Source organism: Sminthopsis crassicaudata, chromosome 3 (assembly GCF_048593235.1).
Source record: "Sminthopsis crassicaudata isolate SCR6 chromosome 3, ASM4859323v1, whole genome shotgun sequence".
NCBI lineage: Eukaryota > Metazoa > Chordata > Mammalia > Dasyuromorphia > Dasyuridae > Sminthopsis > Sminthopsis crassicaudata.
In genome coordinates, this window is record NC_133619.1 from 277917592 (window position 1) to 277942340 (window position 24749).

General features: G+C 33.9%; 1 long non-coding RNA gene across 1 annotated transcript; it reads right to left on the reverse strand.

The window, feature by feature from the left end:
- Positions 1-3100: 3100 nt before the first annotated feature.
- LOC141561353 (uncharacterized) lies at positions 3101-24405 on the reverse strand. Its single transcript, XR_012488032.1, has 3 exons — positions 23994-24405; positions 7959-8095; positions 3101-3171 (listed from the first exon to the last, which is right to left on the reverse strand). It is a non-coding gene; the product is annotated as an uncharacterized LOC141561353 (long non-coding RNA).
- Between the last annotated feature and the right edge of the window lie 344 nt (positions 24406-24749).

Genomic DNA, 24749 nt, shown 5'->3' on the forward strand with positions numbered 1-24749 from the left:
AAAAAAATTAGTCAGTGTTTCTGATAAAAGCCTAATTCCAAAATATATAAAGAACTCTGTTAAATATATAAGAATAAGTCATTCCCCAATTGAAAATTGTTCAAAGGAAATGAACAGACAATTTTTAGATGATAAAATTAAATTATCTCTAGTCATATACTCTAAATCACTATCAATTAGAGCAATGAAAATTAAAATAACTCTGAGCTACTATCTCATATTTCTCAGATTGGCTAAGATGACAGGAAAAAATAATGATAAATATTGTAGGATTTGTGGGAAAACTAGGACAGTCATACATTATTGGTGGAGTTGTGAAATAATCCAACCATTCTGAAGGACAATTTGGAACTATGCTCAAAGGACTATAAAACTGCATATTCTTTGACCCAGCAGTGCTATTATTGAATCTGTATCCCAAGAAAATCGTAAAGAAAGGAAAAGGACCCACATGCACAAGAATGTAGCATTTCTTTTCATGGTGGCAAAGAACTGGAAAATGAGTAAATGCCTATCAGTTGGGGAACGGCTGAATAAGTTATGGTATATGCAAGTAATGGACTATTATTATTCTATTAAAAATGATGAACAAGTTGATTTTTAAAAGTCCTGGAAAGATTTAGACAAACTGATGTTGAGTGAAAGTAGCAGAAACCAGGAATACTCTGTACACAGTAAAGGCAGGAATGTGTGATAATCAACTATGAAAGATGTATGAAAGACATGATTCTTCTTCAGTGACCCAAGGCTTCCCCAATAAACTATGGATAGAAAATGCCATCTTCATCCAGAGAGAACTATAGAGACTGACTATAATTCAACACATTTTTTCTTTTTTTTTTCTTTCTTTTTCTTCTGCTTTTGTTCTCTTGTGATTTTTCCGTTTTGTTCTGATTTTTCTCTCCCAACATGTTTCATAGAGAAATGTGTATTTAAAAAATTAATAATGTACATGTATAATCAGGAAAAAGAAAAAAAAAAACAAGAACACATAGCTCTTCTAAAAAAATAAAATTTAAAAAAGATACTAGATGGCACAATAGAGCACTAGATCTGGAGAAGATCTGAGTTCAAATTCTGCCTCTGACACTTATTGACTATATGCCCCTCAGCAAATCATTTAATCTCTGCAACCTCAGTTTCCTCATCTGTAAAATAGAAATGGCAATTGTACCTCTCAAGGTTGTTGTGAGGATCAAATGAGAATTTGAAAAGAGTTTGCCATCCTTGAAATGCTATATAAATGTTAATTGATAGTGGTAGTAGTAGTGGATGGGAATAGTGGTAGGTAGTAGTAATTATTATTATGGTTCAAGTCCCAATTTCTCACTTTACAATCTAGATATCTATATTGATTGACTGATGGCTCACTTTGCTTTTTTGCTATTGTTCTTACACAAATATCTGGAAATTGGTTTCATTGTTATCCTATATTTAATAAAATATAAAAAGGTACCAGGACTACATGTGTATATTCATATGCATACAATATGTGTATAAAATGGATTGTTGCATTCATCAATCCTTTATATACACCCAACTTGTTAGCTATGGCATTGTATATTAAAAGACTATCATTTCCCCCTAAAAACAAGTTAATTAATAAAAATAAACAGTATCACTACATGTATTTCTTTCTCAAAGATAAATACATTTAAAATATCAATTATTTTAATATTTTATTTATTTATTTAATATTTTTTATTTAATATTTTAATATATCAATAAAAAAAGTAAATGATTTTGACTAAATTAGCCAGAAACATAATGGCACCATTTTCAAATGTTGAGATATTTACTTGGTTGCAGTTATTTTTTTTCCCGTATGAAAATGTATATTTAGAGTATATAGAAGTAACTGAACTATCCAGATATTTCATATATACTTATATACACATATACATACACTACTTAATTTATGTATATGTGTACATATGTATGTAATTATATATTATACATATATGTATATATGTGTGTATATGTATATATATTCAGGGGGAGATAAGGACAAGCATAGCCTGCCAATTTTCACCAAGGCAACAGAAGGCCTTATATCACTACTGATCTACTTTGGGAGCTTCCTGTTCTGATGTATTTCTTCTTAGGCAGTCTGGTAGCACTCACTGTATTATTGCCAGACTTAGTACAGACACCCAATCAACCATGTCTATCTTCTGAAGAGGTCTATCACCTTCAGTTTCCCCATTAACAAGCAATGTGTGTTATTTTACCCAATCAGAATTGCATTTTTCAAAAAATGTATGTTCTAATTTTTATCCCTAGCAAGAAATTTCAAACTATTTTTGACTCCAGTAAATTTCCATAATAATGTAAATTGTAATAGAAAATATGGCTTTAGAAAGATTTTTTTAATGATCATTTGAAAGATTACTTCAAATCACTGATAGCAAGAGAAATGCAAATAACAACTCTGAGGTTTCACCTCAAGCCAGAACAAATTGGCAAAAATGACAAAAAAGATGGGACTTGATCATGTTGGATAAATTATTGAAATTCAAGCATATTAACCCACTATTAATAAAACTGTGAATTGACCCAGCTATTTTGAAAAGAAATTTCAGATTGTGCTTTAAAAAAAAGAAAACTAAAGTTTTCAGTACTGGGTACATAGGCAAAGAAATCAAAGATAGAATGAAATGTTCTATATACACCAATATATTAATAGCAACAGTCTTTGTACTCGCAAAGAACTGGAAAAAAAGGAGATGCCCTTACAATGGGGAATAGTTAAATAAAATATGGTACATATGTAACCTTGACTACTCAGGCCTCTGCTCCTCAAGGGCAGGTATGTTATATTTCATTCCTCCTCCAGATTTTCCAGTACTCTTAAAGGATGTGGGATGGGAAGGAATCTCTCCCATTGTTCAAACCCCAGCTGATTGCATTCCCCTAATTTTAGAGATCTTCTGCATCCCAGTTCCACTTAATCACTTAACATATTAGTTTTTATTTATTTCATTTATTTCAAAAGTATAGCAAGAACAAACATTATACATTAATTCCTCTTTACATACTGGAATGGGGAGAGGAATGAAGTTCACAGCTTAGCTCCGTTCCAGTTTTAGCATCTGTCCCTCCAAGTTCCAAGCCCAAAGCTTCTTGAGCTTATATCTCAGAGCCCTGGCTTTTCTGGGCTTTTCTGCTGGGCTATGAGAGGGAAGGGAAAAGAAGGGAATAAGCATTTATATAGCTCCTTCTACTTGCCAGTCACTGTGTTGAGTGCTTACAAATGATTTTCATATGATCATCTGGTAACATATGGCCTGGAATCCTGCTTCCCAGGTCACCGTAGTTCAGCCTCTTAGATCTAGAGACACTACTTTGTGAGCCTAGAAACTAAGAATTGGGTTTAAACCTTAAACCTAATTCTTAGGACCATGGGATCTAATGGGGAAAGGAGTATAACTTTTCCCCCATACCCAGCTTAGTGCTTGGTACCTAAGCTTTGGATGAATAGGACCTTCATCACCTGGATGTAAAATAGAGAAAGGTTACTTAAGTCTGGCAATTTAAAAAACACTGACTGTTTTAGCTAGCAGCCAATTAAAAGAAGCTGCTCTCACCCATAGTGGAAACGGAAGATGCTTTCTTCCAGAAGCAGATCTTAAGTGATTGGGACATAAATGGCCAAGCATAATGGAATATTAATTTACTATAAAAAATGAATACAAGAAATGTAGGAAAACTTGAGGAGATATGAAATAATGCACATCTAAGTTAAAAGAACTGGAAAAGCAAAATCATTACAACATGCAAATTTATTCATACAACAGTTATTTATTAAGCATCTACCAAGTGCCTTGCACCTGGCAAGGTGCTGAGGATACAAAGTAAAAAACAAAACAAAATCACCTGTCCCTGTCCTCAAAAAACTTAACATTTTGTTGGGGGAAAAGAATACATACTAAGAAAATAAAACACAAAATAGAAACCAATATAAATTCTCTGGACTGTGTAATCAAGATTGATCCTGAAGAAGAGATGCGAAAAGACAACTCCTTCCCTTCTTGAGAGTGGTGGTAGCCTAAGGATCACTGAATATACTATCAAATTCAGTTGAAATATTGTTTATTTTCACTAACCTGCTTTCTTTTTTCCTTTTCACCTCTTTTGTTACAAGGGAAGACTATCTGGGTAGAAGAGGGAAAGATAATTTTGAAATAAAGATGATGAAAAACCAAATATATTCATTTCAAAAATGAAAAAAAATTGTATTAATTACCCTTGTTTGGTTTCTTGGAGTCAAATTCAGTCATCCTCTGACATTCTACTGTTTTTCTTCCTACCACCATTTTATAGTCAAGAGCTAGTTTTACCAGTTCTCAAAATTGATTAATTTATCCACAGATATTTGATGGCCACAGTTAGCCATTCAAGTCCCAACATGAAAAATAATACTAAGAAATCATAACTTCTGATTTCTTCCAACTTGCTTCATAGTTTCAGATTACACTAAATTCATAAATGAGATGATGTAATTTGAGAAAATGCAGTTCTAGTGATATTTCAAGTTACACTTTCTCCTACACATTGAAATGGAATCTTTTCTTGTTGCTGTTGATTATCCAGTTTTAGGCCTAAGTATATATTTAAAAACCCCAGAGCATAATTATTCTTTAGAATTAAAATAGCTCTTTGATTTTCCAAGGATTTCTAAGTCATTCATTACATAATTCAAGGAATACTATTGTGAGCCAAGTCAATAAGTTTTCATAAGATTTAAATTGGGCTGGAAAGGATCATGTAATGAAAACCCATTATTTAACAAATAAGAAAAACACAGACCAGAATGGTAAAGTTTCTGAAGAAAATAAGACATGGGAAGATAAATTATCTATCAGAGATAAGACTGAGTATATGTGGTTCATTTTGGGAAAGGTGAAAAAGTTCTAGTCTTGAGTCTGAATGCATGACTTTGGAGAAATTCATTCCTGATTTTGTCCTAAAACAATCTTTTTTTTGCTGATTCCTCAAAACATTTCAAGTAGCTGGGAAGAAAGCAAAGAGTATACATTTAGGTCACATCTTAAAGACAATTATTGGTAAATCTGTAGATGGATTTCAGAGTGGTTCTCAGGACTCCCTTCTTCCACCTCTCTCAATTTCCCACATCTCACAAAGTATCTTTTCACCTAATTCTATTGTTCAATAATGTCAGACTTTTCATGACCCTCCTCAGGGTTTTCTTGGCAAAGATATGGAGGAGCTTGCTATTTCCTTTTCTAGTCATTTTACAGATGAGGTAAACAGGATTAAGGAATTTGCCTAGGCTCACACAGCTAGTAGGTTTCTGAGGCAGAATTTGAACTCACAAAAATGTGTCTTTCTGATCCCAGGCCCTGAGTTTTATTTACTAAGCCACTTAGCTTCTCTGTTCATCTAATTGGTGTTGCTTTAAATTGCATATTTTAAAATTATTTCCCTTAGTTTAAGAGTTTTTCTCTAGGTAAAAGGCAAATACTTTGAAACATTATGCCTTATCAGTGATTTACAATTTAGAGTAGAGAAGTATATCTCATAATTTCTTTAGAGAAATTTGAAATCAGGAAGATCAGAAGGGGAAAAAAAACAAGGAGCCTGAATATTTGAGCACTTAGAAAGGCTTATATAGGAGAATATGTGGAAAAACAGAAACCATAATAACATACCACCTACTAAGGCAGAATGATAGTGCAGCAGGTCTAAAACTTTTTTGATCTCAAAAGTCCCTTATATACTTTAAAGAACTGTTATATGAGTTATATTTATCAGAATATGTCATACTAGAAATTTAAACTGATAAATTTAAAAATAAATATTAATCTACTCAAAATAATGTTTAATGGAAAATTACTATATTTTCAAAAATAAAAAAATGAATGAGGAGTGGCATTATTTTATATTTTTTGCAAATTGCTTTAATATCTCACTTAATATCAGACAGCTAGGTTTTCATATTTACTTCTGTATTCAATCTGGATTTTCTTCATATATTTTACCAAAACATGGCACAAAGTTTGCTTCTGCATTCAATCCTTTGCGATATGTTGTTTTGGTTGAAGTATATGAAAAAAAATCCAGCCTCACACAGCTATATAGTTGAAAAAGTGAGGATTAAACAGTGTCTTAGTATTATTATGAAAGCAGATTTTATCTCACAAATCTCTCTGGAGTCCCTGGGACACTTAAGGGTCATTGGATCACACTTTGAAGAATGTTGGTGTACTAAGTAGATAAAGAGGTGGTAGATAAAGCCAGAAGACAGTGCTGCTTTAGCTTTTGGAACTCTGGAATACTCTCAATCTCACAGAATTCTAGGAAACTCCCTATGACTTTTAAGTATCCAAGAAGGTGTCAATTTGCACTGGGGTGGGGGGGGAAGAGTTTCCCCACCTGGAAGTTTCCTCCACAATGACATCACAGTTTCAGTCCCCAACCCTGTTGTTATTTAATCATTTATGATTCTTTGTGACTCCATCCACTACAGAATCTCATATTCTTCTATCCTTCATTATCTCTTGAAATATGTACAAGCTCATGTTCATTGCTTGCATGACATTACCTATCCATCTCATTCTCTGCCATCTCCTTTTCCTTTTGCCTTCAAACTTTCCCAACATCAGGATTTGGGTTTTATTTTCTAATGAGTCGGATCGTCTCATTTAATCGTCGATTTAAACTTCAGTTTTAGTATTTGACTCTCCACTGAATAGCCAAAATTAATTTCTTTAAGTATGGACTGATTTGATTTCCTTGTCATCCAAGAGATTCTCAAAAGTCTTCTCTAGCACTATAATTCAAAAGCTTCAATTCTGCAACCCTCAGCTTTCCTTGCAGTCCAGTTCTCCCAGCCATACATTGCTACTGGAAAAACCATAACTTTGACTATATAGGCCTTAGTCAGCAAGGTGATGAATCTGCTTTTTAGTGTGCTGTCTGGATATGACATAGCTTTCTTGCCAAGGAACAAGCATTTTTTCATTTCACAGCTACAGTTGCCATCTGCAATGATCTTTGAGCACAATAATGTAAAATCTGGTAATGCTTTTATTTCTTCTTCCTTTATTTGCCAGGAAGTGATAGGGCCAGCTGCCAAGATCTTAGTTTTTTTTATGTTTGGCTTCAAGCTAACATTGACAGTCTCCTCTTTCACTCTCATTAAGAGATTGTCTTTACTTTCTATCATCAGAGTGGTAACATCTGGATATCTGAGATTATCGATATTTCTCCCAGTTTTTTGATTCATCTAGTCTGGCATTTCATAAGTTGTACTTTTCATGTAAGCTAAATAAATAAGGCAAAAACATGCATCCTCCTTACCTATTTATTCTTACAATTTGCTGAGTAGGGAGCCAGTCCTACTGAGCTATAAAAGCTCAACAGGGTATATGAATTCCTGATTATCTTTGCCTTATATATTAAACTAAACTAAGATTTACAAGTAAAATGTTTACTCTGGTAATATTTAATTAAACAAAAAATTGAGTTGATTTAGATTTGTAGCCTTTGATTTTACTGTGTATTTACAAATGCATTTATGGCTTTGCTATCTTTTGTACTCAGAGCTTCCTTAATCTTTTAATTTCTACGTATATGAACACTTAATACAAAGTAACACCACCAAATATTTGTTTTAGATTTCTCCCAGCTCTTACACACACACAAATACAAAGAACCACTTTACCTATTTGGAACTCCTGTTAGGAAATACAAATCATACTGCAAATTTGACTCTTCCTTTTCTACTCTGTCCATTAGAAAGAAGTCATTGTTGTGCAGAGCTGTTATAAGGTTAATTTCTCCATCAAATTCCCACCCCCTCCATAGATCTCAAGTAATGCAATATATGTTAAACATGGTAAAATATATGTTAAATCCAATATATGCATACATATTTATACAATTATCTTGTGAAACAGAGTTTTTGAATGTTATTTTTACATGTAGCAAAGTACCTGCTGTTGATTCTATTTCAGCTGAGATTTCATGGCCGGCAGTCCATTGCTCATGCAAAAGCTGACTGAAATCTTCTGGGTTACATGGCAAGAAGAGATATCTCCCAGGAGTTCAAGGATGGCTCCATTGTCCATTTCTACAAAAGAAAGGAATAATCACAGGGGAGGGTCATTGCTGGCAAGATTCTTGCCAGGATCATCCTAAACAGGTTGAGCCTTCATTTAAGACTTCCTTGTGGAAAATGGCCATGTACCCAAGTGCCAGTATGGCTTCAGAAAGGTCTTAGCAATGGTCCATTTGGTTTTTGCTGCCCACCAATTCCATAAGAAATTCCAGGAGCAGAACAGAGGTCTGTATACAATGTTCCTCAATCTGACCAAAGTTTTTGATACTGTCAGTCATGAGGTCTTGTGGAAGATCATGGTAAAATTTGGTCGCCCAGAGAAATTCACCAGTATTGTATGTCAGTTTCATAGGCTCTGGGTAATGGACAATACTCTTGCACTTTCCTAATCAGCAGTGGAGTGAAGCCGTCTATGTGGGTGCTTGATCCCATGCTTTTTAGCATGATGTTTCCAGTGGTGTTATCAGACACCTTCAAAAATGACAGTCTGTTATAGCACTGATGGTAAATTGTTTAACCTGAAAAGACTACAAGCTAATTCTAAAGTGGAGGGAAAGTTGATACAACTTTTTGTTTATAGATTCAATTGCATTCAATTTATTTACATTCAGTATTTATACATTGTACCTTCAATGTATACATTCAATGCAACCTCTAAGCCTGAGATCCAACAAAGAATGGATCAATTCTCTGCTGCTTGTGTTAATTTTGGACTAATAATTAGCACCAAGAAAACACAGATTTGCCATTTAGCATTTATATGTGAAACTATCACTTACAGTAAATATAGAAATTTTGAATACCGTGAATAAGTTCTCTCACCTTAGCAGCATATTTTCTAAGAATGTACACATAGATGATGAAGTTGAAACATGCATTGCCAGAACTAGCTTAGCATTTGGGAAGCTCCAAAGGAAAGTATGGGAGAGAAGAGGTGTTAGACTTTAGTCTATTAGGAAGTCTACAGAGCCCTTGTGCTGATATTATTCTTATATGCTTGCGAAACATGGACAGTTTTTGAGTGCCATATCAGGTAACTGAATTGCTTCCATTTGGGTTATCTTAAGAAGATTCTAAATTTTGCTTGGCAAGATAAGATAGTAGACAATGATGTCCTTTCTTGAGCTAAGTAGCCAAGCATTCAAACCCTACTACAGAGAGCACAACTCCACAGAACTAGTCACATTGTTTGAATATCAATATAAAATTTTCTAAAGGAATAATTTGCAAAGAAGTCATAGTTTTTGCAAAAAAGGCATAAGACAAGTGCTCACTTGGAGGTCAGAAGAAACAATATAAGATCACTCCCAAGGTCTCTCTGAAGAACTTTGGTATGGATTGTGAGACATGGTTGACTGACCCAGGATCATCCACTATGCTGTACCCATGTCAAAAAAGAAACTATGTTCTACAAGCAAAGCAGAATTTCAGTAGCTCAAAAAAAAAAAAAAAAAAACCCGAAATGCACAAATTTAGAGATATCTCCGCTCCAAATGCCCGTAGAGGTTATTTGTGCCTGACTTGTAGTAGAGCCTTCTGAACTCATTTTAATCTGATCAATCATTGCTAAACACACTTACCTTGACCCCAACATAGTGATATCATTTTGGTACTCTTCAAGCACAAAGTACAACTGCCCAACCAAGGGTAATTTAATATATGGGTGATTTAAAAGTTAATTTATCTAAAATCCAGGGTCATAGAGAAAATTTCAGAAATGGAAAGAACCCCAGAAAGCAGGTAATCTAAATTTTTCCTTTTACAGATGAGGAAGAATTAAAAGATATTGTCTAAGGCCACATATACACAGTTAATTCTTCACAGAACCAGGAATAGGACCCAGAGCTTCTGATCGCCAAGGTAGTGTACATTCCATTCTACCAAAACTATTCTCTTCAAATAATTTCAACTTATACCCCCAGTTGCTAGATGATAACTAATTTTAATTTGGCTAAAGGAGCTCAGCCAAAAATACCAACAAAATGTTAGGAATCATAAGATATTCAAGCTGTAAGTGACTTCAGGGTAAAAAGAATATTTGCATTTTAGTGGATGGTTCTTTATGAATGAAAAGCTGGAAAAAAGGAATACATTTCTAACAGTCACTTTTTATTACAATACAATAGGTTGTAGGGAAGATATTCCTGGTAAATGACTCAAGGTATCTACAAAAATTGCCTACTATATATGAGGATTATGTATTATAAAAATTTCTCCCAGGATGTACCCTTCTCCTTCTAGTTGAGAAATTGAAAAGAGGAAAAGGGAAAGAATATCTCCATCAATTTGTTTAAAAATTAGGGCATTGAATGGATAAATGAATGAATGAATTAAAAACAGTTTATTATGTGCCAAACACTGCTAAGCTCTTGTAGTTTCTTGTTGTTGTTCAAGAGTTTCAGTTATGTACTACTCTTTGTGACCCTATTGGAATATTTTTGGTAAAGATACTAGAGTAGTTTGCTATTTCCTTTTTCAGGTCATTTTATATATGAGGAAACTAAGACAAACAGGGTTAAGTGACTTGCCTATGGTCACATAGATAATAAGCATCTGAAGCCAGATTTGAACTCAGGTCTTCCTAATTCCAGGCCTGGCACTCTATTCACTTAGCTACGCAAGCTTTTATCATACAAATATAAAAACAAAACTAGCCCTTACCTTCAAGTAATTTACATTCTAATGGAAGAAACATCATACAAAAGCAAGTGAACATTTTGGTTCAGAAGTTACCAGTTGGGAACCATGGACAGATTTAGAATGGCACAGAGCAGAGTGAGGAAAAATATAGACAATAGTTTGTGGAAGATATGACCAGAGAAAAAAGGGTGATACTGTATAGTAGACTCTCATACTCTAAATGGCTGACTAATCTATAGTGATTCAATTATGCAACAAGAAGGATAGTGATAGAAATACATATTACTTTATACAACAATAAATTACCCTTTATAGTCTTTTTCATAGATCTTAGATTTTAGAGCTAAGAGGGACCTTAAAGATCATCTTATCTTCCCTTATTTTATATTAGAAGAAACAGAGGAGTACATTACTATCATCCTCTACTTTTCTTTGAGGGTAGGTCAATTCTATGTGGTACATTTTTGAGTAGAAATCTCATGTTCTATGATTTAAATATTTCATTTTCATCAGAGATGTTAAAAACCATGCAAAGGCAAATAATACCTTCATTTCACCAAATGTACAAATTAATTATTTATAATACTAATCATACGTAATGGAAGAAAATCAAAGCTTGTTTTTATTTATAATGGGTGACCTTTGAAAGATTCAGAGCACATCATCTTGCCAGGAACATATCTATATTTTCTTGAAATTCCAGATGGATTTCCCCAGTGATCTTAGAGGTTTTCCTTTAAATTATGAGAAATATTCATAGAAACCTAAATTAGTGATTATTTCCCTTTTCATTTTGATACTTTGATGTGATAGACATAGGAAAAGATGTATAAAAAGAAAAGATCCAGGAAGAACAATTTTATTCTCTTTCCATGATACATTTCATGGTGCTCAGAGATGCTGGGTTGTGTAGAGTGTAGGTTTGACCAAATTGGGAAACTTTAGATTTTCATGATTTTATTTTCTGTCTTCCATCTTTGTGAAGAAATGATTTGGACACAATGAGCAAAGAGCTGGATTGAATCCTATATAATGTCACAAGATGACTTATTTGACCTTGGGCAATATACTTAATATATCTGAGACTCCCCTTTTCTTTTCTGTAAAATAAAATTAGATAAAATTATCTCCAAGATTTCTTTGAGTTGCAAATCTATGATCTAATGAAAAGATTTGGCAATATTTCTTGAGCTCAGTAGACAGTAAGTCAATCAGTATTTTGTCTGAAACATAGCTTAATAAATATTATTTATTAATTAAATATTATTTATTAATTAATTTACAAAGTACCGAGTTCTGGGGAATAAAACAATAGGCAAAACAAATAAACATAAAACAGTTCCTGCTTTGAAGGAAAGATCTGTATGATCCTAGGTAAATCATAGCTTTTCTAGGTATCAGTTTCTTCATTTTCAAAATGACTGTCACTTAACCTCAATAACCTTAGTTTCTTTATCTACAAAGTGAAACGGTTGATCTACAGGTTTCCTTTCAGCTCAGACAGGGCTATGAAGTACTACAATGAGACTTGGCTAGAGAATTTAATTAGATCCTCTTCTCATTCCTCTATGTTGATTTTCTTTAAGAAGCATGTTAGAATTCAATCTAAGAATATTACTCTGTCCTTGTAAAGAAAACACCTAGATTCACATGTAGAATACCGACTGTAGTTCTAATCCTGACCCTTCAAAATAGAGATAATGAAGATGAAAAAGATCTAGAAAGTGGCAGTTCCGTGATATAAGAAGACAGGGAACCATTGGCATTAATGACATTGTAAAGTAATCATGTTTTTTTTTTTTTTCCATGCTTGAAAGATGATAGGATTTAAAGCTAGAGATTATTTAATCTAACCCTTTCATTTTACAAATTAGGAAACTGAGGCCTAGAAGAGCTGTGTGTTTGCTGGAAGGAATTAAATTTCAATCTGGGTCATCCTATTCCATACCATGTTGCCCCAGAAAAGACTAAATCAAAATCACTCTACAGATAGGATAAACACAGACTTGTATTTGAAATCATAGAATGCTAGAACACCATAGTGTTTCTGAAAGTTTTAAACACAATATATTTTAGGTAAATAAAAGGAACTACGATTTCATATAGGAAGCAGGAAGCTTCTGGAGCTTATTTCCTTAGAAGAAATTACAGGCTAAAAATACAAGCAACTAAAAAAAGAAAAAGTCTTATGTAACTACAACATAAACAACAAAATTGATGCAATTCGGAAAACAAAGAAAGCTGCAACTAGGGGGAAAAAGGGAATCTTTGAGCCAAGTACCTGTGATTAGAATCTGATGTCAAAGATATATAACTAACAAATAAGTAAGACCAAGTAGTTATAAATAAATAATTCTCAAAAAAAAAAAAGAATTGCAAACTATTAACTGCCATATAAAAGCTTGCTTCAAATAAACAGTATTAAAATAAATTCAAATAAAACTATACAGAAGTTCCATCTTATTTTCATCAAACTGGCAAAGATGACAAATGATAGAAATAACAAAGAAGTACAAGAATACATTTTTAGCAGTCATATACTAGTTATTTTGGAAAGCAATTTGGAATTGCATTTAAAAAGTGATCTAATTATCTATACTTTTTGATCTAGAGAACCTGTTGCTAGGTATATCCACTATTGAAGTTAAAGAAAGGTCTTACATGCACCAAAATATTTATCATAGTACACTTTGCAGTAGCAAAGAACTTGAAGTGGGGGTGGAAATGGGGAATAGCTCCTCATTGATTAGGGAATGACTAAACACATTTTTTACATAAAAAATAAATATGGAAATAAGTGACATTACTCTTTTGTAAAAATTAACATGAACAACTTTTTAAAAGCATGGGAGGGACAAATGAAAAAAAAAAACAACACGTATTTAATGTGTAATCTGTGCCAGGCACTTTTCTAAATTCTAGGGATGAAACAAAAAAAAGTAAGACAATCTCTATCATTAAGGAGCTTACAACAAGGAGCCTGTCAAGAAGACAACACATATGACAACAGATTTTAGGACAGGAAAAATGTTTTGAAGATTGAAGCATTTGGAATAAAGAATGCCCTTCAATTAGCATTAGGATAGACAATTCTGCCTTGCTTCTACAATTTATTTCTGTTGCTCAAAGTTGGAGTACTGAATTGGATGGATCTAAGTTCTAACATAGGTCAATGATTCTGGTCCTTATATATATTCCTTTGAGTCTCTTCCCATCCAAATGGAGAAGAGTTGGGAATCACATGGGATTATGACTTTGATATTATATGAGTGAGAGAAAAGAAGGGATGAGGAATTTAAATTTGGAGAGTTCCCATGATATGCTCTAGGGATGGTGAATGTTCTAATTTGTCTAAAATAGAAGGTTTTGGTATGGAATGAGAATTGTACTGAGAGATTGGGGGTGCCACAGGCCTAGGAGACGAATATCCAGATTAATGATGTTTACAGCATTCAAGGTATGGTCCCCCCTCAGCTCTAACCACTCAAAGGAAAAGGTGATGAGGGGAGTGACTGTACAGGTTTTTCTATAGGAGGAATCTATGAGTGTCAAGAAACAAGGCTGCAGGTTTGAGTGACTGATAGATGAAGAGCTCAGCTGGCATTTGGAGGATTTAGAATGTGTAGAAGGAATCCATTAATAGGAGGGAGCAGATTGTTTTCTGGGTGAAGGGGAGGCAAATAGAGGTTGCAAGTGTGCGTTGGCTGAAATTCCTGATGCTCTGGCTGAGTATTCTCTCTTTTGTTCTAATTATGGTATGAGTAGTAGTGATGATGTTGAGTGTCAGGAGTAGAGGTGGGGGTGGTGATGGAGATGGAGGTGTTTTCATCTGTCTCTGTTGGTTTTAGCTGCTTCAATAACTCTAAGCAGTACACAAAGTCCTACAGTTAGATCCAGTAACTCTCTGAATGTTACTTTCTTTTCTCATTTCTGCTATACCCTGCTATAACTAATTAGGACTTCCACTTGTCAGAAATTACTGTAAAAATGAATATGAAAAATATTAACAATCTTGGAAAAGATGAATGAATGAAAAAAGCCTGTATTTAATGTGTACTCTGTGCCAGGTACTTTTCTAAGTGGTAGGGATAAAAATACAAAATAATAACAATAAGATAAAATTAATCAACAAAGAGGTGCTAAGGGTTAGAAGAAGTTGGGTCCAAATTCTGAGATGGTCAAAAATAAGCTTATATTGAAATTCATAATCTAATAGCCTGTCTGCCCAAAGTTTTGGGTTTTTTCTATAGGAGCTATTTCTGTCTCCTGCTCCAATCCTATTCTAACACATTATAATTTTTTTTTAAATAAAAGGTCAAAAGGAAGATGTACTATGACCCATCCTTTCTCCCCTCATACATTATTCCTTGAACTTCCATGGTCATCAATGCTTTATTGAAAAAGAAATTGTCTGTGTGCCTATGTATATGGATGCACCCACATATATTAACAGGGTGGTGAAATGTATATATATATATATATATATATATATATATATATATATACATACACATACATATACACACACATATATATATACATACATATACACATATATAGACACATACACACGTGCATATACATATAATCACACATACATACACACATATATATATGTGTACATATATATATATACACACACATATATATATATATACATATATACAACATACATATAATAGGGGTGATGATGAACACTTGTCATCCCTGCTACTGAGAAGAGAGAGTAGTGGATCACTTGAGCTCAGGAATTCTGAACTTAAGTAAGATGAAAGCTAATTGGGTATCCATATTAAGTTCAGGATCAACATTGTAACCAATTGTGAGCTTAAGGGGCCATGGGTTGCCTAAGGTGGGGTAAGAAGGGGCTTTCTAAGGGAAGCCCAAGTAGAGCAAGATAAATTCTCTTATGCTAGTCAGGATGGAATGGGATCTGTAAGGAGTCCTTGAACTTCCATCTGGCCTGAGATAAGGAAACCCCTCCTTCACCTCCAAAACCATCACTACCATCACCAGAAAAACACATTAAGGAGATAAATTTTGTGTGATACATCTAATAACTCCTTTTTCTATATTTCACCAATTTTGTATCTTTTCCTCTACCTCTCCTTCTTCCAAAGCCTCATGGTTTTTAACCCTTCCCACCCCTATTAAAATCTGCTCCTAACACTAATTTTTTTGTTGGTGAAGTTGGGAAATGATCCAACCATTTTAAAGAGTAATTTAGAACTGTGCCCAAAAGGTTATGAAACTGTGTATACCCTTTGATCTAGCAGTGTCTCTATTGGATCTATATCCCAAAGAGATCATAAAAGAGGAAAAAGGACCCACATGTGCAAAAATGTTTGTAGCAGTTTGTAGTGTCAAAGAACTGGAATTTGAGTGGATCCACATAAGTTGGGGAATGATCAAATAAGCTCTGGTATGTGATTGTATGGAATATTATTGTTCTGTAAGAAATGATGGGTAGGCTGATTTCAGAAAAGCCTGAAAAGATTTGCATGAGCTAATGCTAAGTGAAGTGAAAGAACCAAGAGAATATTGTATATAGCAAAAACAAGATTGTGATGATTAACTGTGATAAACATGGCTCTTTTTAACAATGAAATGATTCAAGGCAATTCCAATAGACTTGGGATAGAAAATGCCACCCTAGAGAGAGAACTATGGAGACTGAATGGAGATCAAAACACAGTATTTTCATCTTTTTTCTTTTGTTGTTTGTTTGCTTATTTGTTCTTTTTTCCTTCTCATATTTTTCCCTTTAAATCTGATTTTTCTTGCATAATATGAAAATATGTTTACAAGAATTGCACACATTTAACCTATATCAGATTATTTTCTGTCTTGGGAAAGGGAAGAAGGAAGAAGGAAGAAGGAAGGAGAAAAAATTTGCAATACAAAATCGTGCAAAGATGAATACTGAAAACTATCTTTGCAAGTATTAGGAAAAATAAAATACTATTGAAGAAAATAAAGGAAGAAAAATCTGTTCCTAGAAAGAACATATAAATTAATCCATACTGATATATTAAGGACTAATACTTAACCTCTTTGTTGTCTGATTATTGTGAATGTACTTAATGTCAATAAGCTTTGCAGAAAACTAAAAAAAAGGAAATAACATATTTACCCCTGTGAAAGTTGTTTGCATTTTAATAAGAAAAACAAATTTTAGACTAAGTCTCTAACTGTAATATATCTATGTAACATTTTAAAATTTACAACATACTTCCTCAGGGATAGGAGAGAGAAAGATAGAGGAAATGTTATTATCCCATTTTACAGGCCAGATCTCTATTGTTCAAATAGTGTCAAGAGTTGAGACTTTTGATTCTGAGGTCAGTGCTCTTTCACTTACACAATGTTACCTACAATGATAACTCACCTTTATATAGCCACTTACAAAACATTAATTATACAACAGGTGGAGTTGACATATTTTGGATGGAGAGAGGTATGTTTTACTTCACTCCTGAAATCATCTCCCATAAAGTTGAGCTAGTTAATAGTAAAGCAATTTACAACAGTGGTTCTTAGCTAAGTATGTGGATAGATTTCAGGAGTCCATGAACAGGGGTGGGAATTATATCTTTAATTTTACTAGCCTCTAACAGAATTCTTTCCATTATGAATAACTTAACACTTTATTTTGAAGAGGGACCCTCAGGCTTCACTATACAGCTAGAAAGGTCTATGACATCAAAAAGGTATTAGAATAATCCCTTATCTAATTGACAGATCACTCTCAGGATGAAACATATTTACATTTCAGAGATCATTGAAACAGATTGAAAGAGACTTTTGACTTATCATCCTATCCCTCATTTTATAGATGCAGAAATGTTGACAATAGCTGACAGTTACAAATAAGCTTTTAAAGTCTGCAAGGGATGTTATGTATATTATCTTATTTGAGTCTTCTACCAACTCTATGAGATAGGTCTATCAGGTAAAATTATTACCATTTAATAGACAAGGAAACTAAGATTCAGAATAGTGATCTATCATAGTGGTAGAATTTAGACACAAGTCTAAGACTCACTATACCACTAAAATCCGACTAAGTGAGGAGCCCTGGGTCACATAACTAATTAGTGCCAAAGCTGGAAATATAACTCAAATAATCTGATTTCTAGACCAGTAATCATATGGCTATATTTCAGGGTTTTTCTACTATACAATAGGACTTTAAGTATTCACACTTCAGAGGGAAAGACTTCTTTCACAGAAATACAGAGACACTAGGTCAGTCACCCCAGTTGGCCCAGATTTCTATGGTTTGGTTCACTTTTGTCTTCACTTTGGTTAGTATGATTCTGGCCACCCTCCTTCCATTTCTAGCTCACAAGAAATTTGGGACTCCATTTTGTGTGTTCATTTTAGTGTTTTTCAGAATTTTTTAAAAAGCCTAAGTAGTCAGAGGAATTTGTATGCAGAAGCTGACTCCCCTCTAAGACATAATCTCTTTCTCTTTGGGAGGCTGCCAAGTCATTTCTTCAAGGGGCAATTATGTCATTGCCAAAAACACGATGATTAATAGTCATCTCCCTGCATTTGAATTTTAAAATGGTCTTCTCTAGAGGGTCAAGTTCAGAAAGGGCAAGCCAGCTGGAGGGTTGCCAGGTCAGCTTATAATCAGCACCGGGTAAAAGGAGCTCATTTTGTCCCATTTTAGGCTGAAATAGATGAGAAGGAAGAATAATGATGCAAGGCATGTTTAGAGCTGTGGGAAGTCAAGACTTATCTCAGTAATTAGGGATCCCCAATGGATTAGGCAGACTAATAGAAAACCAATTAAAACAAATTTTCATGGATTCTGTTAGATCATGTGTATACACAGGAGTTGGTTTGGGAATGTCAGCTAAAACAAAAAACAAAAAAACAAAAACAAAAACAAAAAAAACAACATTCTATTTCTGTTTCACTTTGCATATCAAATGGAACTAGAAAAATAAAATTTGTGACCACCATTTTTTAAACCATAAATAAATTCTTACTCTTTTATGGTCACTAAAGGTGTTGTAGATATTTTAATGATTTTACAGTAAGAATATCAGACCTGGGCTTTGGAAGGAGAGTGTTATGTCTGGTCTAAAAAACTAGTCAGAATTGTTCATCTCAGGGGATCCTAAATGCTTCCCTTAAGTGCAGATAATCACACCCCTTAAATGATAGCACCTGTTAGTGGAGAATGTACAGCCAGATGAAACATGCTAAAGAGCTTTTGCATAATTTTAAAAAGGAAATCATTATATAAAAGCAATAAAACAAGAACAAAAATGGCCATGTAATCCCACCCATTTACTGTTTCTGAATTAGAAGTTATTTGGCCCCTCAGCTATTTGCCTAGAATTTTGAGAAAGAAGCATATTTTGTCTATACTGATTGCTTCTCATGGTTCTGTGCTAATAATCATTCTATTCAGCTCCCTTAAACTCCTACATAAGAAAGCACAATTTGGTTGCTTCTGAGTCATGAGCACATGCTGCTGCTGAATCACTTTGATGTCCCCAAATGCTAACAAACCTGGTACTTTGGTGCGAAAGTGTGGGGTTTGGCTTAACTCATATCTGACCATGTTCAGTTCAGCTTCTGGTCAATAATGCTAAAAAGTGGAATAGCAACCAACCCTTTGACTTCCTTCAGTTTCTTCCTTGAGTTTGTCATTGCAAGAGCACTAGAATCATCATTTTCTTGACTTTGAATTGCCACTGGATTTCAATAATCTGAAAGAGAGAGGCTGAAGATTTCATGCAATTTACTTCACTTCAGTCTAATTCTTTCAGGAGTCAGGATATCACCAGTGATGTCACTTATCCTTTTTGAAAAGAAAGTATAAACCATTTCAAGAGTAGAAAGCCATTATTAGATTAGGATGAATTTTAGGAATCTTGGGCTTTCTTTGCATCTAGAATAATTAAACAACTGGCCATTCAAATGGTAAAAATTTGTTCTGGTGACTATTTCAGGTGACGAGAAAATTTATCTTAGGGGCAGCTATATGGTACAGTGAATACAGCATCAATCCTGGAGTTAGGTGGATCTGAGTTCCAATCTACCCTCAGACACTTAACTCTTCCTAGGTGTGTGACCCTGGGCAAGTCATTTAACCCCAATTGCCTCAACCCCCCCCCAAAAAAAGAAAGACAATTTCTTTTAGATTTGTGATGGAAAACATCAACTACAACCACAGAAAGAACTATGGAGTCTAAATGCAGATTGAAGCATATTATTTTCACTTTAAAAAAATTTTCTCAAAAAGGAAATAATATACATACTCAATATGGATACAGAAATCTATCTTACCCTGAGGGAAAATAAGAAGGGAAGGGAATAGGAGAAGTACATATTGGGGGAGGTAGCAAAGCATTTTTGAGGACAGGGTAAAAGGAGAAAGAGAATAAATGGGGGGAAATACAGTTAGCAATAGTAACTGTAAAAAGAATTTAAGAGCAAGTTTGTCTGATAAGGCCTCATTCCTCATACATAGAGGGAACTGAGTCAAATTTATAAAAAAAATAGGAGCCATGCTCCTATTGATAAATGATCAAAACATATGATCTGTGTGTGCCCAAAGGGCTATAAATTCATGTATATCTATTGACCTAACAACACCACAACCAACCATGAATACTAAAAGAGATTTTTTTAAAAATAGAAAGTAAAATAACCTATATATACAAAAATATTCATAGCCACACTCTTCTCAGGGCAAAAAAATTGGAAATTGAAAGGATGCCCATCAGTTGAGCACAGCTCAATAAACTGTGGTGTGTATTTGTTATGGGACATTATACTATGGGAAATGATGAACAGGATGCTCTCAGGAAAAAAAAATCTGGAAAGTCCTCTATGAATTTAAACAAAGTGAAATGTACTATATACAAAATAGTAGTAATGTTCTAGGATGACAAGCTGTAAATGACTTTACTATTCTCAGTAGTTTAATCATCCATAACTATTCTGAAGGACTTAAGATGAAAAATCCTGTCTATACCAGAGAAGGAATTGATTATGTCTGAGTACAGATTGAAGTATTTTCTCTTTCTCTCTCTCTCTCTCTCCCTTTTTTAAACTTAATTTTTCTTAAGAGTTTTTATTTTCATTTGTGTGGGAAATCTAGGTTTTCTTTCACAACTTGACTTTTACAAAAATATTTTGCATAACTTCACAAATGGTTTCTTAATTGTGGATGGGGGCAAGGGAGAGAACCTAGAATTCAAAAAAAATTTTTATTAAAGCTTTTTAATTTTCAAAACATATGCATGGATAATTTTCCAACAATAACCCTTGCAAAACCTTGTGTTCCAATTTTCCTCTCTTCCCCCTACCTCCTTCCTTAGATGGCAAGTAATCCAATATATGTAAAACATGGTAAAAATATATATTAAATCCAATATTTGCATACATATTTAGACAATTATGTTGCTGCACAAGAAAAATCAAATCAAAAAGAAAAAAATGGAACTCAAAATTTAAAAAAACAAATATAATTTTTTTGTTTTCAATATAACTAGGGAAATATTAAATAAATTAAAAAATAAAAATGGTTTGTTTTTTTTTCTTCTGATTCTTCTTTTACAACATGACTAATATGGAAATATATTTAACATGAGTGTACATGTATAAGCTATAGTAGATTGCTTGATGCCTTGGGGAGGGGGAAGGAAGGAAGGGAAAGAGAAAATTTTGGAACTAAAAATCTTGTAAAAATAAATGTTGAAAATTATATGTAATTGCAAAAATAAAACAGTATTAAGTGCAAAAATATTTAAAAATGGAAAAAATTCTTTGGAAAAAAAGTTATTTCTGGTTGACTTTACAGCTGGTTGTCTTAGTGTCATGTTGATGTAGCTTCTGAGTGGGTCCTCTGTTGATAAATCATTTTATTGTGTTAGTTGCAAGACATCTACCATACTTTAATAATAATAATAGCTAGAATGTATATGCTACTTAAGGTTTGATCCTCACAATAACTTTGTGAGATAATTGCTATAATTGTCCCCATTTTACAAATGAAGGTCTGAAGACTTGCCCAGGATCACAGTTAGTATTGGAGGAATGATTCAAACTCAAGTCTTTCTCACTCTTAAGTCCAACTGTGGCAACTACTGTACTACAAAATACATCATTCACTGTGGTCCTTACTGAAGTCTTCTAATGAATTCAACAAATATATCTCATAACATGTAAGTTCTACAAGGAGAAAGAAAAGGAAAAGGCACAATGAGATGAAGGAAGAGGTTTCAAAGTACACAGCTCAGTGCTTTCATGGTTTTGGGGTTTTTTTGTTGTTATTTTTTTGTAAAAATGTTTCTTCTCTTAGACCAAACAAACATGTATCTCTCCAGCTCTTCTCTGACTCTGTGTCTCTGTCTCTCTCTGTCTCTCTCTCTTGTCTCTCTCTATCTCTGTCTCTCTCTCGCTCTCTCTCTTTCTATCTCTGGCTCTGTCTTGGTCTCTGTCTGTCTCTCTGTCTCTGTCTCTGTCTTGGTCTCTGTTTCTCTCTCATAGGAAGAGCCATATAAGTACCCTCTAGAAGGAGTCAAATTTGCCAAGTTCCTAAAAAGTTTCCTTCATATCACCCAACTTGACCAAAAAGTTCTCAAAAACAGTCATTTCTACTTTGATTTTTGTACTATATGAAAATAGTAGGTGCTCAGTTAATTGTCTAACAAGTTAAAATGATGATGATTTCAAGCAGAATACGCAGGGGGAAATAATGCTTTGAGGTCAAACAACTTCATTTGATGAAACAGATGCAAAATGTTAGGAAAAATGTAATTGGCAAGAAGGCAGAGTAATTATTTTCTGTAATCCCCCACAACCTAAACATCAAGGTTTAAAAGGAAGTAATGTTCTAGATACAGGATAACTAAAGCAGAATGTATATACCAAGGTGACAGAAACATGGCAGTCAAATTCAAGTCTAATTTCATTAAATAAACCTGGAGAATTTTACGTACTTAGAACTCCCACTCAGCAACCCTACCTCCCACCCCACTTCACCATTAAGCCTGAGTATACAACTGATTCTGCTACTTTTTATCTACTTGTGACTTTGGATAAGTCACTTCTCTACATCAATTTCCTCATCTGTAAAATGGAGGAATTGGACTGGATGATCTATAAGGATTCTTTCAGTTTTAAATTCATGAATTTATCTAAGAAAGGAAATTTTTAATAAGCTCCTAAAAGAGGAATATCAAGTTTGATCCTAGAAAACTTTTGACTCTTACAATACTTAATGAAGTTATATTTTTGCTGAACTATTCCTAGTTATACAGCTATTATATCTATTTAATCTATCATCTATATATAATTTATCTAGCATGTATCTCTTTGTCTATAATTTACCTATCACCTTTCATCTGTTGACAATCTATCTATATATCTATAATGTATATAATTTGTTTATAATTTATTTGCATCTATCTATATAATGTATAGACTGATGGTCTATCTGTCTATCATCATATAATTTGTCTATAATTTATCTATCATTTGTCTATCTCTCTGTATGTCTATCTATTTAATTTATCATCTATGTGACTATAATGTATATAATTTGTCTATAATTTATCTATCATTTCCATCTATCCTCTATCAATGACCTGAATGAACAAGTGAGAAAATATTTAAGAGCTTAATATATACCAATTATCCAGCCAAACTGGTCTTTTTTCTGTTCCTCATACACAGTTGCTGGCACTCCATCTCTGGTATCTGTGCCTTTAGAGTGACTGTTCTATGTCTGAAATACATTTCCTCTTCACTTCCGCCTCATAGACTCCCTTCAAGACCCAGTTCAAGTACCAGCTTCTGGATGAAGCCTTTCTAATCTACCCATGGAAGTGTCCTCCTTCTCTAACTGCTTTGTATTTATTCTTTTTTTACATTTATTTCTTTCCATGTAAGGCCCTTGAGAAAGAGTTATTTTTTCTTTGTATCTCTATCTTAGTGCCTAGGACAGTGCCTAAAATATTGAAAGTGGTTAGTAAATGCTTGTTGATTAATTATTCAAAGTGTGGAATCAGTCACAGATAGAACTTTTTTTTCTTCTATAAATATTTTTCAAAGGCAAATTGTGTGTATATCATTTTAGGGGAAGCTCCTATGCAAAGCACAAGTTAGCTTTACAAAGTTTATTTGACTCATGACTCTCACCATAATGCCCTAGTTGTGACATAATATTTAGAGATTTTTCCTTCTAAAAATGACATTTTATTTCTTTCTGCTAGGAGAGGATGACCTTATTCACTCCTACCTTTTAGTGAGAACACAGGGCCTGTGGCTTCTGAAAATATCCTTTTATTCAGTGCATAGGACAGCTGCTGGTCTATTTTCACTGAGCAGTTGAATATGTATAGGAAAATGTTCTTGCAGTTTATTTGAATGCTTTCATGTCCCCAGCAATATCCGAACCATCAGTCCACATGCCGCTCTTGGAGTACTCACTCAAGCTAAGGGCCAAATCAGTTATTCCTTCTCTTACTTTCTTTGTATTTTTGTGATTTCATCAAGAAGAGTAATTTATTGGCTCCTTCTATATCTGGGGATATTTTTCAGTAGACATCAGATAGTCTTATTCATCAGTGTTTCTTCTTTGTGAAAAGACTTCTGGGATCATCTTTTTGACTCTATATGTTGGTCCTGCTGCTGGAGGCTCCTCCCAACAAATCACTTTGGAATTAGATTTTTGTTGCTATAGTAACAATATGGGAGAGTTTTATGTTCATTTCTCTGACTCTGATGATAGAGAAGAGGGGAGTTATGTTGCTCTGGACAGTATCATCAGATTAGATGGCCAGCACTATTCAATGGGCCTGATACTGCCTTATCTTTGTTGTATGAGGGGGCAGCTAGTCCTGCCTAACTTAGTTCTGTCTTCACAAGAGTCCATAATTTTATACATACACACACACACACACACACACACACACACACATTTTGGACCAGGAGACCAGACACATTGCTGGACCAGCAACCTAGGGGCAGCTGAGTGGTACAGTGGAACAATTGT